The sequence below is a fragment of the Ahaetulla prasina genome, chromosome 1 (assembly GCF_028640845.1).
Source record: "Ahaetulla prasina isolate Xishuangbanna chromosome 1, ASM2864084v1, whole genome shotgun sequence".
NCBI classification, from domain to species: domain Eukaryota; kingdom Metazoa; phylum Chordata; class Lepidosauria; order Squamata; family Colubridae; genus Ahaetulla; species Ahaetulla prasina.
In genome coordinates, this window is record NC_080539.1 from 178,084,476 (window position 1) to 178,100,643 (window position 16,168).

General features: G+C 36.4%; 1 long non-coding RNA gene across 1 annotated transcript; it reads left to right on the forward strand.

Moving 5' to 3' along the window:
* The first annotated feature begins 9,123 nt into the window (after positions 1–9,123).
* On the forward strand, positions 9,124–14,402 carry LOC131198272 (uncharacterized). Its single transcript, XR_009155043.1, has 3 exons — positions 9,124–9,359; positions 10,380–10,609; positions 13,636–14,402. It is a non-coding gene; the product is annotated as an uncharacterized LOC131198272 (long non-coding RNA).
* Positions 14,403–16,168: the final 1,766 nt, after the last annotated feature.

Sequence of the window (16,168 nt, forward strand, 5' to 3'; positions counted from 1 at the left end):
TCCCTATGATGTAGAGTGGATATTTTTCCGGGTCATGTTGAGAGAAGGGGAACTGAATGTCCCTTATGTTTTTTTAGTTTCCAAGATAGGTCAGTCATAGTGGGGTACATTTTCTTCCCTCCCTTCTATCTCACTAATGTCCAATGTGGGTTTCCAAGTGTCTCACCAGGAGCTTTGAATGCTGAAAAAAATGTATGATTACATTAACTAAAGTAATTTTATTTGTAAGGAAAAGAGATAAGACTATTTAAGGTACATGTTGAGAAAGAGGAAAAATGAAAATTGACAATGCAAAACTCAATTTGGAGACTAGACAGGTCTTTCTACCCAGATGGCCTTTGAATATAGGAGCTTTCATCTCCCTCAGGGTCATCCTGAATGGTCCATAGCAGTGTAGAGATAGATTTCAGACAGATTGGTCTGTAATAGCAATAGTATTTAGACATATATAGCGCTTCATAGGGCTTTACAGCCCTCTCTAAGTGGTTTACAGAGTCAGCCTATTGCCCCCAACAATCTGGATCCTTATTTTACCAACCTCAGAAGGATGGAAGGCTGAGTCAACCTTGAGCAGGTAAGGATCGAACTCCTGGCAGTGAGCTGAATTAGCTTGCAATACTGCATTCTAACCACTGTGCTACCATGGCTCCTCCAATAATACTCATTAGTATTATATAAGTATCTAAGTATACATGATGGACGCTGTGTCTCAATGGCTAAGATGCTGAGTTTGTTGATCGAAAGGTCAGCAGTACAGCAGTTCAAATCCCTAGTGCTGCAAAATGAGGTGAGCTCTCATTACTTGTCCCAGCTTCCTGCCAACTGCCAACCTAGCAGTTTGAAAGCATGTTAAAAATGCAAGTAGAAAAATACTTTGATGGGAAGGTATCAGTGTTCTGTGCACCTTTGGCATTTAGTCATGCTGGCCACATGACCACAGAGACATCTTCAGACAGCGCTGGCTCTTCGGCTTTGAAACGGAGATGAGCACTGCCCCCTAGAGTCGGGAACAACTAGCACATATGTGCAAGGGAAACCTTTACCTTTACCTTTTTAAATATATATGAAGCTTCTTGAGACCTCCCAGAAGTGAGATAAGGACAGGATGGATATTAGAGATGAAACTCAACCTTTGTGCTGAGGTCTGTATTTGCTTCCTCATATACTCATAGTGATCGTAGTCACAAAGGTGGAATCATCAATTCATATGTTCAAGGCAAAAACTATTCCTATAATTTACCAACAAAACTACATAGATAGAAAGTATAAAGTGATGGATTGATGATATAAATGTTGATATCCTGGTCGGATGGCACTCAACATGATACTGAGAAAGTGCTGGGGATCTTTCAGAGAACAGCTTGCCTCCCAGAGTTATGTGTGCTCCATCACTGGAGCTGTTCAAGAAAAGATTGGATGACTATTAGTCCATTAAGGAATAAAGTTTCTTCCCTTGGGCAGGGAATTGGACTAGAAGACCACCAAAGTCCTTTCCATGATTTTTTGCCAATCTGGAGCCAGTCTGCTTCATCATGTTCTGTCTGTACTCTGACTCCCTGGCCTGTGTATAAATTTCACATGAGGACAATGAAGTATTCAGCACATTCCACAGGTTGACATGAGAGACATGATGAGAGGCTTTTTTATAATCAATAAAGCATATGCTGACACCTTTTTGGTATTATTTGGTATTGTAATGGTATGCGGGAATGATGTGAGAGACAGGAAGAAGAGCTAAAGCCTAGATAAGGGTCTGTTAAATGAAACCTGTGTCTCAAGGAGAGGTGGGGTGGAGAAAGCATCTCAGAAGGGACCCTTCTTCACATCAAATATTAGTGTGTGGTCGATTCATTTCATCCTTCATTGTGTTGAGCTTTCCCATGTTCATGCTCCTTACATCCCATATTCTCACTGCTTCAGGTTTTCATTTCCTGCATGGCAACTTCAGCAGCTAGATATCCTGAAGACTCTAATTTAGCCATATCATAAACACCATTAGTTCCATTGATCAATTGTCACTAATTTCTCCTTATTAGACCCATTTCACCCATTAACTCTTGTCCTGCCCTCAGGTGCTTTGGAGAATAAGTCCACCTTCTCTTCTCTATGACAGCTCATAAAATATTGAAAGATATCTATCACATCACACCTAGTCCTTTGATAGATTAGACATATCTAGTTCCCCTAACTGTTTATCATATAGTTTAGCTGCAGGCCCCTTATCACTTTTGCTCTTCTTTCAGCTCTTTCTAGGTTCTAGGTTCTCTCATGTTTTTGTTTTGTGGTGACCAGAACTGGCTGCAGTTCATCAGTTAATTATACAGCACAACTATCACTTTTTGTGATCTTGATACTAATCTTACTATTAGTAAGATTTAAGAGCCGTGGTGGTCAGAATGCAGTATTGCAGGTGAACTCATTACTCACTGCCAGGAGGTGGATCCTTGTCAGCTCAAGATTGACTCCTTCCATCCTTCTAAGGTTGATAAATGAGGACCCAGATTATGGGGGCAATATGCTGCCTATGTATATAGACTAGGGCTGTATTTGCTTTTTTGGCAGAAGTACCACACTGTTGGCTCCTACTTAAGTGATGGTCCACTAGATCACCTAGATCCCTTTCACAGTTACTACTGCTGAGTCAGGTATCACCAGTTCTATAACTGTTCATTTAATTTTTCTACCTAAGGGCAGCACTTTACTTTTCTTATTATGAATTGTTCCCTTATTTATTCAACCTATATATGGAATATAAATTCAGGGAGTCTGGTGTGGCTTTAAAATTGGAGGAAGAACCATCTATATAACCTTGCTGTGCTGAAATTGAAAATGTAAACGATCTGCAAATTGTAGCAATGAAAGTAAGGAACAGAGAATAACAATGGGACTAAGATTAAAGAAGGACCAAATTAATGATAACAGATATAGTAATCAGCCTTAGGATTGTCAATGAATGTTGATGCTGAAGAAAACTGTTGAGAATGTCTTGGATAGGGAAGAAAATAAGTGTATGGCTGAACAAATCAGCCCAGTTCTGACTCAATGCACAAAAATCAGGCTCAAATTATGCTCCTTTGTATGCCTTAAGAAAAGACCTGGTTCTCTGCAGAAATCTATAATAGTGGGAATAATAGAAGAAAAAAGACGACCACCAGCAAGGTGGATGAGCTCAGTTACAATAGTGTGGCAAAGGGTACACCATTGGAAGACCTGAAGGATCAGGTTGGGAACAGATTCCTCTTGCAGAATATCTGTGTGGTTGCTAAGAGCTAACAGTGACTCATCATCATCATCATCCATGATATGTCTATTATCCTAGCTATATTTATGGTTCCTTAGATATAAATAAATTGTAGTACTTAAATAGTGTACAATCCTTTAGTTTGAAGGATAGAAATTGCAAAATTTGTGTGGTGGAGATTTAACATTTGTGAAGAATGAAATGTTTCATTATGTTAAAAGTAAGTTTCCTAGCCTGTCAACTGATTTTTCCTAATGCAAGAAATGCATTAAGTTCACTAAGGGATTACACAGTGGTAGAAGACTTCCCTTGTCACGAATAGTGTCCTGTTAGAGATAACCACTGGAGCTTCAAGGCAGTTTTGACTACATTTACACTGTAAATAGAATAGAATAGAATAGAATAGAATAGAATAGAATAGAATAGAATAGAATTTTTATTGGCCAAATGTGGTTGGACACACAAGGAATTTGTCTTAGTGCATATGCTCTCAGTGTACATAAAAGAAAAAATACCTTCATCAAGGTACAACACTTAAAACACTTAATGATAGTCATAGCGTACAAATTTAACACTTAATGATAGTCATAGGCTACAAATAAACGATCAAGAAACAATATCAGTATAAATCGTAAGGATACAAGCAGCAAAGTTACAGTCATAAATGGAAGGAGATGGGTGTTGGGAACGATGAGAGGATTAATAATAGTGCAGACTTAGTAAATAGTTTGACAGTGTTGAAGGAATTATTTGTTTAGCAGAGTGATGGCCTTCGGGAAAAAACTGTTCTTGTGTCTAGTTGTTCTGGTGTGCAGTGCTCTATAGCGTCGTTTTGAGGGTAGGAGTTGAAACAGTTTATGTCCAGGATGGGAGGGGTCTGTAAATATTTTCACAACCCACTTTTTGATTAGCATGTCATAACGCATGTAGAAAATAGACACATAAATAAACGAATTCTTCCAGTACTTAATCATTTCTAGACCTTGGAAGAAGTGTTATATCTAATAAAACTACCATTTATTGTACTGTTTTAACATTTCAAAAAAGTAACAATAAAGTAAAAAATAAGAGCAGTAGATATGTATTTTGCATTCTCCAGTATATGATGGAAAAGTTCACTTTCTGGCTTATGAATGCCAGAATTTTCAGGCAGTTTTCTAGTGGCAATTTTCAGGTCCATGCCGAGTTTCTGATAAAATTAGACACCCAAATATAGATATTAATTTGTTCATGGACATAGTGAGTAAGAAAGATGACTTTGCTATGGTTCCAATGATGCTATGATAAATAACTGTTTTAAATATACAATCATACTTTTTATGCAGACTTATTCTGTCCACATATATCATGAAGATTTTTCAATAGTCTCTCATTCTCAGAGACTATCTGGAGAAGTCCCTGAAATTTTGGGGCAAGGTTTTTCAAACTGATTTGCTGTTTCCTCCTTTCTAGGATTGAGAGAATGTGACCGGCCCAAGGTCACCCATCTGGCTTTGTGCCCAAGGTGGGACTAGAACTCAGAGTCTTACTCTCAAGCCTGTGCCTGGATTTATTCAATTCCAGCTGACTGAAGCTTTTAAAATCAATTAAATGCTGCATTATTTTTTTTCCTTACTGGATTATTGAATATAAATTATGTATCTATACACAGTTGAACTGAATGCTCAGAATGAATAATTTAACAATTTGCATGATATAGAATTAAACTGCTTAAAGCGGTATTTCCCCCCTCTCTATTTAAGGTACTATGAAATGTGGAGAAATTGTACAAACCAAGGAATTAATATTTGTATAAGAGGTTTTCCTAAGGAAGGTATGGGGAATAGCAGAGAATATTGCATAACTCTGAGCTGATTTCTATCTTGTACTGTACAAAACTGATCACAATACATTTTCAAAACTGGTATCTTGCTGAATGCTAGCATAGGGCTTTTTCACGGTTGTGCATATATTTAGCATCCTAACTATGTGCTAAAATATCACACAAGCAGGCTATAAGTTACTGTTTCTAACTTTGCATATATTCTTAGTTCTTATTATGCCTGCTTTGCAAAATGTTGCTCGCTCCAAAAGATAATAAAATGTGTGTGTCTGTATATATTTATACATTTACACATAATTATTCCTAATATTTACATGGTGTGCAGAGAGTATTGAACATTCTTTTACATCCTCTTTTTTCAAACTCTTTTTTTTTTTTGCATTTATATCCCGCCCTTCTCCGAAGACTCAGGGCAGCTTACTATGTTAGCAATAGTCTTCATTCTATTTGTATATTTATATACAAAGTCAACTTATTGCCCCCAACAATCTGGGTCCTCACATTCTTCACATTTTTACACATTCTCTTTGGAACTCACATTTTTCAAGTAGGCACATTGGGATTTTTTTTTTACACTCCTACTCCTCACATCTCTTTATTTGCTTTATTAGAAAATTATTCACATTCCAACTGAAGGGTAACGTAATAGAGCATGGTGTCATAAATATGTGTGGATCAGTTATCAGAATTCTGGTCTTCTGACAGCTTTATAAACTACGTAGACCTCTTAACTTTTTGCCCTACAGAAAAACAACTAAGAAAAATAAAAGAAGTTATCGGCTGCCATCTAGTGGCTTTTGTTTAACTTTCAGCCATTTGAAGTAAAAGGAGCTGTCCAAATGCAAGATCATTTTGTCATGACATTTCGGGATATAAAAGTTCATATGAGAAAGTGGAGGGGAATCAGAAATCGATAGTTAATAAATGTAAGTGATGTGGTTCAATGACTGCCTTACATGTCAGAAAACCTCTAGTTCGACTCTCATCTCGGGTAAAAATGTATCTCTTTTAGCAAGACAGCATTTCCTCAGTTTCAGATTCATAGCGTGAAATAGGGTGCCTTACAAAACCCTGGGTGCAACTGGAAAGTTTAGTGTGGCTTCCTTAAATACCTGATGAATAATCGTATTAGTATCTGATTAATTTTAAACTTATTTCTAATTAATTACATTTAAAATTATTCTAGGTCCACCAACTTCTTTAGTCTTTTAACATTTTAAAGTATGGTTCCTAAAAGTGCAACCTCCCATACCCTTCTTGTTTCCCTAAATAAAGCCTATTTATTCTTGGTCTGAATCTGTTCTGCTATACCACATGGATTATTTAATCTTTCACAGCCAATGGTAAAAGAGAAAGGTTCTCAGATAAAAAGCTCTTGATTATTCCAATATTTGGCCTATAATACAATTCCAAATTTTCTCATCAGAGAGGCAAGAAATAGAATAGTAGGGATAAGAATCCAAGACAGGTGGGTTAAAAATCTCTCCTTAAACAACAAATGGAAATTCTGAGTGGTCAAAAGGACAATCAAAACAATACAAGGTTATACAATTGCAGAAGATTTTAGGCAAAACAATTCATAGTACTGAAAGGGATTAGGTAACTTGCAGTAAATAGTAAACCCTACTCATCTCACAGGATTTTTGCATGGATAGTGTTTGGAGAGAAATATACGAAAACCATGAAATAATTATGAGGTTTCTAGATCATTTCTTTTTAGCACTAGAATTTTTAACATCCACACATTTCAGAATTTGTGCTTTAGTGAAATGTTCCTTCTTCAGAAAGGTGTAATAATTCCAGTGAAGCTGCAGTGAAGCCAGAGGAAATTCACTGTCACTCCATTTCTTCTTTCCCTGGAAGTCATTCTTATCATCCTTGAATTGCATTGTGTTTCCTATCAATTATTGAATGGACCATTATAATTATACACTGAAAACTTGGTTTCCATATTTATATATGGATCAGACCTCACCCCATTTATATTTCCAGATCAACTTGAAACATTCAATTTACTTGATTTGGATTTGTGAATTCATTTGGAACATCTGGAAAAAGTGTATGCGTGCACAAAACTTGTCAAATTTCACTCTGATACTTGAATTTGTTTATCTCACTTTATTATTGCTTGGAGATGAAAAAAGCCTTTTGAAAAATTGCTTCTGGCACATGAACCTGGATGAAAGTATTTAAACCCCTTTCAGTATTATAATTTTGTAATATTAAAGTGTGTTCAGTACATTAAATTGCCAACAATACTGAAACAAGTCATTTTTCAGCCCAGTAAAATATAAATTTGATAAAGATTTTATTTATTTATTTATTTATTTTGTCACACAGTATATATAAGCGTAAGTATGAAATAACTATACAATATATAAGCATATATATGAGTATGTAATAACTATATTAATAACTATATTAATTGGATATAACAAAAGGAAACAATAGGACAGGAACAGTAGGCACTTTTGTGCTCTTATGCACGCCCCTTACAGACCTCTTAGGAATAGGGTGAGGTAAATAATAGACAGTTTTTGGGTGGAGCTTTGGGGATTTTGGGAAAAGACCACAGAGTCAGGTAGTGTATTCCAAGCATTAACAATTCTATTACTGAAGTCATATTTTCTGCAATCAAGATTGGAGCGGTTAACATTAAGCTTAAATCTATTGTGCTTGTGTATTGTTGCAATTGAAGCTGAAGTAGTCTTCGACAGGAAGGACTTTGTAATAGATGATTCTATGAGTTAAACTCAGGTCATGTCGAAGGCGGCGTAGTTCTAAATTTTCTAAACCCAGGATTTCAAGTCTGGTGGCATAAGGTATTTTTTTGTATTCAGAGGAGTGGAGAACTCTTCTTGTAAAATATTTCTGGACATGTTCAATTGTATTGATGTCAGAAATGTGGTATGGTTTCCAAACAGTCGAGCTGTATTCAAGAATAAGTTGACTTTGTATATAAATATACAAACAGAATGAGACTATTGCCTTACACACTGTAAGCCGCCCTGAGTCTTCGGAGAAGGGCGGGATATAAATGTAAATAAAAAGAAAAAAAGAATTGGTCTAGCAAATGTTTTACATGCTCTGGTTAGTAGCGTAGTGTTTTTGGAGAAGAAGCTAAGCAAGGTTAGGTTTACAACTCTTAAGGCCTTTTTTTGTGATGTACTTAACAGTGGGCTTTGGCACTTAGATCACTTCATATGAAAACTCCAAGATCTTTAACAGGGTGGGGGTCATCAGTAAGGTAAAGGAAAGATGTTTTACAGTTAAGAATTTGTGACATACAGAAATCTTCCAGTAGTAACTATTTACTTGTTATATTTATGCATCATTTGTTGCTTTTAAAGGTATTCTCCACATTTGAAAAGTTAGACTGATTTCTTAAAAACTGGTTCTTAAATACGATTTAGCTCTACCAGGATGTATTTTTATGCAGATTTACTTTAAAATCCCATTCATTTTGTATCACTATTATTTTCAAGAAAAAGGACATAGAATTGCAGAATAAAAGTGTGGATTTTATTTCTCCTATTTATTTGGTGCCTTGCAATCTGCAACATTTGAATTTGCCTATTTAATTTTATGACCGTTTTATTCATAAATATAAATTCAATAATTTAGTTTCCATTACTTCTTATGAATATTCTCCTTACTTTTAGCAAGGCTCTTTCATTTCGTGGTACAATTAAATTAATGTTTCCAACTGTATTCAGGATCAACAGAAGAGAATTCAGCATTCGAACTGTTGGGCAATTAAGAATGAAACTGAAGCCTGTGGCTTTTGATGCCTATCTTATTCGCTGTTTGGCATTATTCTCGGGCGCTATTTAAAATAGTTCGGCTTCAGCCTCTGGAAGACATTTATGCATACAGGCGAAATTTATTCTTTTTCAGAGATCGCTACTTGAAAAAACGTTCACGCTTTCCTGTGTTTAACTGAAAAATCAGGCACTTACAAAGACAGCCCTCTACGGAGCGTCATTCTCAGCGACGGCCTGAGGAACCGTAGAAAGGCCCTTTCTTCTCCCAACTGGTGCCGCGCGTGTTCTGGAAGCTTCGGGTCGGCGTTGGGGAAGCGTTGGTGCGCAGGTTCCAGGACCGGGGGAGAAGAATCCATCTCCATCGGAGGACTGAGCGGGCATCCGGCCGCAGACATGCCGGAGAACGCAAGCACAAAGGGGGCCTTTCTGAATGCGGCCGCAGGGAACCGCAACTCCGGTGGCAATCGCAGTTCTTACCAGGATAAAGATAAGCCCGCTCAGATCCGCTTCAGCAACATTTCTGCGGGGAAAGGTGATGGATGGGACATCCCACTGTCTTTATAGGGAAGGGGGTGGCGGGGAGGATGAGTGGACCGCTCCGTTGACATCTGGCGGGCTTCGGCAGGGGCTCCCGGTCCCTAAAGCATCCAGGCCACACCCTCGGCCCTCCGCTTCTTTTGTTGGAATGAACCGAAGCTCGCTCAGAGTCTTGTTGAAGATAAAGAGGGTCGGGCAGCATAAAGGTTTGAGTTTGGGGTGTGTGTGATTAGTTTGTGCTTGTAAGACTTACAAGATTTGAAAGATGTTTTGCAGAATGCATTAGCAGAAAAAAACATTCTGAAAGCAGTAAATCAACTACAGGTAGTCCTCCACTTAACAACAGCTCATTTAAGTGACTGTTCAAAGTTACAACGGCACTGAAAAAAAGTGACTTATGACCGTTTCCACACTTATGACCGTTGCAGCATCTCCATGGTCACATGATTTACATTCGGATGCTTGACAACTGGTTCATATTTAGGATGGTTGCAGCTGACAAGCAAAGTCAATGGGGAAGCCAGATTAACAACCGTGTTACGAATTTAACAACAGTGACTGCTCACTTAGTAACCATAAATTCTGGGCTCAATTGTGAATTGAATTGTAAATTGAAGATTACCTGTATTTTCAGGAAGACTTGATCAACTACTTTAGAGTTCTACCAGTTGTCTTCAACTGCATTCATAGACAGCATTTCTGCTGGACCAAAAAATTAAGGAACTCTGCATGTTCAGACACTCAGAGGAACCCTTTGATACAGCCATATCAAATTTTCCTGAAGATGCAGCTTTTATTGATATTTTTTTCAGCTTTTCTTGATATTCTCTGTATTCTCATGATAGTGTACTTTCAAATACTTTGCAGAGGCTTAATAGTAATTGAGTTCCCATGTGTAGATACATTGAAAATTGATATGAAATTGCTAAATGCTTATATATGTTTTCAGAAGAAATACTCCAACATTCCTGCTTTTAAAGCTACATTTCAAGCTGTATTTTAATTTTCATTTCAGAGCGCTAATTTTACAGGGTGAAGCACCAGAAACAGAGTTGGCATTATGCTTGAATTCATGTGGTTTAAGTGGCGTGGAATATTTTTGCATTCCTGCTTATGGAGAGGTTTTGGAAATTATTCCATCCACCCTGGCTGAAAATGGTGGGCCCTAATCTGATATCGACTGTTACGGAGCTGAGAAATGGACATGGACAAGGAGAGAAAACTGTTGGCATTAATGTCAGAAAGGTAATCTACAAAGTGCAATAAAGCAAATAATGTACCACATTATTACACATTATTTTGTAAAATTCTGCCATTTTGGAATTCACTGGTATTATATTTCATGTTTTTTATTGCACTATGCATAACTCAAAAGAACTGCTCTTGAAATTAACAGTAGTAAGTTGCAGAAATGCAGAGAGGTGTTTTAGGTTTGTAATCCTGTTTATTTTTCAAAGGCTGATTGAATTTAGAAATATAAGTGAAATAAAATCCCCTTTTGCTCTTATCTTAGGATATTGGACATTTTAGCAAATGTCAATTTAATTGAAATATTTTTAAAATTCTCATAATGGACATTGTGACTTAATTTGCTTTTTGTAGCATGCTTAAATAAACAGCAAAAAAGATGTTCACTTCAACAGATCCCCCAAGCGGCATAATAGCAACTTAAGTACATGTCTCTTGCATTTGTCCTGATGCTTCTTTCTAATACACATACAATTTTTGCAATTGGCATTTCAACAAAGAAGGCTATTTTTGCCCTTGACTGTGGAAGTCAAGAACATCTAGTTTGACCCGTAATGCAATTTGCACATTTCATGTATGAAAATAAAGTGCATAAAGGGACAGGATGGCAACATTTCAATATAACTCATGGACTTTACCTGCTGTTTTACAATAGTTGCTGTTCAGGCAGATAGTAATTTCTTATCTCTGTCCTATTGGCTATCTGAAGCTGCTTCTGATGATTATCAAACCTATCTGGCCAACATGAATGGTTGACTGGGAACCATTGGCATTGCCATCAATCTTGATGGGGGAGAATTAGAGTTGTGCTTGTTTATAATTATAATGCAAGGGAAAGAGGCTGCGTCTTAGTCACTCTCCAATAGCTAATCAAGTGTGTGCGGTGTTAATATACCATATATTAGAACATCCACGCTAACTCCTCATGAATTAAATTTCTCTTCATTAAAGAGGCCTTATTTTGAGATATTGGGATATTCATTAGAAAAGAAATATTGAATTATGCATAATTTAATAGGAATGGAAAACATGAAGGATTTTTTTAAACATTAACCCCTTTGTCCTTTCACTAGTGAAGAAATTAAAATATATAGTATTACTAAGCATAAGTTTGCTTCTGGGTACACTTCAAGGTGTTGGTTATCACTTTAAAACACTTCATGGGATGGGTCCAGGAACTGGTCACTCCAAAGCCCACCCTACCCACATTGGCAGAAGGGACATAGCTTCTGAGCATAGGCAAAGCTGGCTGAGAGCTTCTTCCTGCTGAAATATTCCCTTCTTTAGGTTTTAGATATGTCAGTGAAAATGGCAGTTATGTAGCTAGAGAACAGTAATTGGTGGTATGTCAACAAAAAATAACCACCCTGAATATTATTTTTAAATTATTTTAATAAAGCAAAAGTGAGCAAGTTTTTTATATACCCCAAATTTGCATAATTTAATAAAGGTGGTTTGCTTGTTCATCATCTTTTGTTGGCAATAAAACAGGCTTAAGCTGTTATCTCCTGCAAAAGCTTTTATCTCCTGCAAAAAGACTCAGGGAAAGCTAAGCTGATCCTACTTAGGCTGTACTTTCCTCTATATTTGTTTATATAAACAGAATCCCTAACCATTTCTGCAGTTAAAATTAATATTATGATTTTGTTACTTCCAAAATTATATTCTAAATATGGGAAATATTTGCCAAAACATTTTTTTTAAATTTTAAAAGGGCCATTAGTTTGAGATACCTAACAATGACTTTTAAGCTCAGTGATCTTGTATTCTTATTGGTCTGTTTCTTTAAAAAGAAGTCACACAATAAGAATTAAATATTTGTTTTGATTTGCAGTTCTAAGCAGAATGAAAATTAGCTTCTGATGTTGAGAAATTTCATACGTACATACACACAAAATATTGTCTGATAGGTATAGCATGTGATGAGAAAATAACAAACTGCATGATTATATTTTAATGTAAACATTTGAAAAGGTGTAAATGTATTTAGCTTAAACTTATAATGAAAACTCTTAAAGATGTATGATTTCATGTTTAAGGTGTTTGCTAATAATTGTTAATACATTGATATTGTGGTTTTTAAATTACTGGATGGAATTTCAAATATCTTGGAAGAGCTGGTAGTACAGCCTTTATTGTGTCAATCTGCCCTCACTGCTCGCACTGTAGCTACAGAAATAGTCTTCAGCTTTCTTAAGATAGATCAGTGGTAGTCAACCTGGTCCCTACCACCCACTAGTGGGAGTTCCAGCTTTCATGGTGGGCAGTAGGGGTTTTGTCCGATACTGAAGCACTTTCCTTTTTTTAAATTAAATTGACTTTTTAAAAATTTTTCATAGTATTATTTAAAAACATTTTCATTAGGTTTTCATAAAATTCCCCGTGACAATTTAAATTTCTGAAAATATACTATTTGTATTGCCCACGCATAAGTTTAGTTCATGTTACGTAAGTGAAACTAAATGGCACTATAGTGTGACCGCAAACAAAACAGCCTTGTCCCAGAATAGCTCGCGCATCTCCCCCCACACCACCCAGCTGTAACAGACAAGCAGAGCTGGTAGCTGGCGCCCGCCCGCCCCCCAAACCCAATCCACGATGCGCGAGAGGCATGCGCAGACGACGATACACTTTATAAATCACCATTACTGTGGAACCGGTGGGCGGTTAGAAAATTTTACTACTAACAGAAATACAAAAGTGGGCGGTAGGTATTAAAAGGTTGGCTACCTCTACGATAGATGATGTTCTAAGCTATTTAACATTCTTCCAGTTGCTCCAATGTCCTTTTTGTCCAATTTTTGTAAATTTTTAAAATCAAAATGATAGTTCCTACCATAGTATAATTAATTGTATGTAAGTGAAAATGTATTTTGTAATTATAATTGTGGTTATTTGATGTGGACAATTAGGCACATGAAGTTGCTTTCAAAAATTTAGAATATTATATGGAGAACAAAGGCTGACAAATTATACATTGATATTCTACATAATATGTTCTGTCTTCTTTTTCTTTTTTACAGATGAACACTTGATGAAATTACTAAAGGAAGAGGCAGAACTCTTAACTAGAACACTATCCTAAGTTTGGAATTTGGCTCCTATATAGAGGCACTGCGTTAAGACACCTATTTAGCTTGCGGTTATGTTCATGTTCTGTTAACACGTGATGACATGAACTAAATGCCACAACTTACATTCTGACATCAGGATACAAGAAAATTTTTGTAATTTTCTTGAGTGGTAAAGTGACTTCACTGACATAATGTGATTGAAATTAATTGACTGACAGTAGCCAAATCCCATCATTAGCAATAAATATTTTTGCCAGGAATGATTAACTTGGTGGTAATTTGAAAATTTGTATTAGTGATTATTAAACCATTTTTATTCACTACAGCTCCTTTTTATTTTGTATTTTTGGCCTCTGATGCAAGGAGAAGCAAGAGCAGGAGAAGCGGGGCCCTTTGAGTAACTATTTTCAGTAACAAAGAGTGTCTTTGATTAATGTTTCTAAATTCTTTGGAGTAACAAGCAAGAATGTGAAATTCTGATACGAACCAGATCAGACCAACTAGAGACAAGAATTGGCAGAGAGTTGAACTTTAATAATTTGAAAATTAATTATGTGGGAAACATGCCCCTTGAATATTCAGTTGACCCTTAACAGGATCATACTAAGAATAATGGGATGCTACAAACTGTTACATGGTACATTTATGGACATGCTGTCTAGATGCTTGATGACTCGAATGATGCTGATCAATTAAAGAATATATACCAAATCCAATATGTTTGAACTTTTTATATCTCCTTTCTAAGGGTTTTCTCACCTTGTACCTTTGGGACACGTATCTTTTATTTACAAATTACCTTTTCTCTCTTAAGTGGTTACATATTGCATACATAAATCAGCATATTGAGCGTTGCACAAAAATGTTATTAAATCTCTTAGGTACAAAAAAAGGAATATAAGTTTGATGGAAAACAAAACTAAAAAGAACCCTTATGTAGGAGATGACTAGACTGAGCCCAAGGGAGGGCTCAGGCTCGAGTCCCTTTGCACCCACAAGAGATCCAAGTCCAGCCCACCTTGATTTCCATTGACTCTATCGCCAATTTGCATCGACTATTAGTAGTTCAGATTCTTAGAGAGCTTAAGCTAGCAGTAAACTTCATATTTATTTGAATTGCCTGGATTTCTTGGTTTCCTTGGTGCTTGACATCTTGTTTCTTGTAGAATAGATAATGGCCTTAGTCTGAGTTATATCCAGGTACAGGAAAGAGCCCCAGATGATTGAAAATACTTTTCTTGGTTTTTCTTTTTAATAGTAGATCATTATTTTTTCCTAAATGTAGGTTCTGTTCTGTTTTGCTTGTAAGAACTAGTGTTTGCTTTAAAATGTCATTAATTGTGAAATATACAGTTGTTAAAACTATACCAGCCAGAATTCCACCCTTGCAATTTATAGTGAGATGGTTCCTTAATTTAGGGAATAATTTTTTCAGTTCAGAAATGAGAGAGAAATTAAAGGAAGAACATTTGAATTCAAGTTAGATCTGAAGAACTATGTAATTTATAGCTTTCTAATAGATTAGGAAATAAAGGTGCCATGAAGCCAGGCAGCAAAACTGTTTTGAACAAAGTGAAGAATCCAAATGCAAGCCAAATACCAAAATTAAAGTCCCTGATTTTGAAACATTACAAAAAGTATCCAGAAGCAGCTTCAAATACATAATGTGAAAAATGTCATAATCGGTGAGCCTTTTGATCTCCATACACCAAATATTCCATCCAAGAAAGAAAATTCTTGACATTGAAATGGATGAAGCAACATTAGAAACAAGCCAGTGATGGGATTCAGCCAGTTCGCACCACTTCGGGAGAACCGGTTGTTAACTGAGCAGTTTGGCAAACTGGTTGTTGGAAGAAATCATTAGGGTAGAGAGCCAGTTGTTAAATTACTTGAATCCCACCACTGAAACAAGCTGCCTTTATCCCAAGATCTCTTCCTCAAGTGAAGTCTTCGAATGCAAATGAACACACTTCAGGCTGTGTACAGTCTCCATTTCCCAATATTTACAGAATCTAGACTGTTGGAAGCCTTAAGGTAAGCCATTAATGTGCTGTGTAATTAAACCCAAATTCTTTGTGGTAAGTAAAAACATTCAGAGGTTGAAAATACTTGTTTTACAGAAATATGGAAGATGTTTTCACTTCAAGGATGTTCAAACCTCAGAATTGCCATTGTGAGTGTTCTGAGTGAAACAAATCTCGCGATAGATTTTAAATCACTGTTTTTTCTTAGTTGAGGGTTTCACTTGTGCTATTTAGCTGTTCCTTGAGTTGAAAAACGGCTTTTATTGTGAAACCAGCTTGGTCTGCATTTACTGATGCTTCAAACTCTCAGCCCAGTCTATCAGCTATGTTAGGCACACTGCAAACATTCTATATATCTACACCTATATATATATATAATCTGCTCCACTGGAATTTAGCTGGCCATTTTCTGGACTTCTGAGGAAAGGTTATTCCACTATTAATTTGAGTGTCCC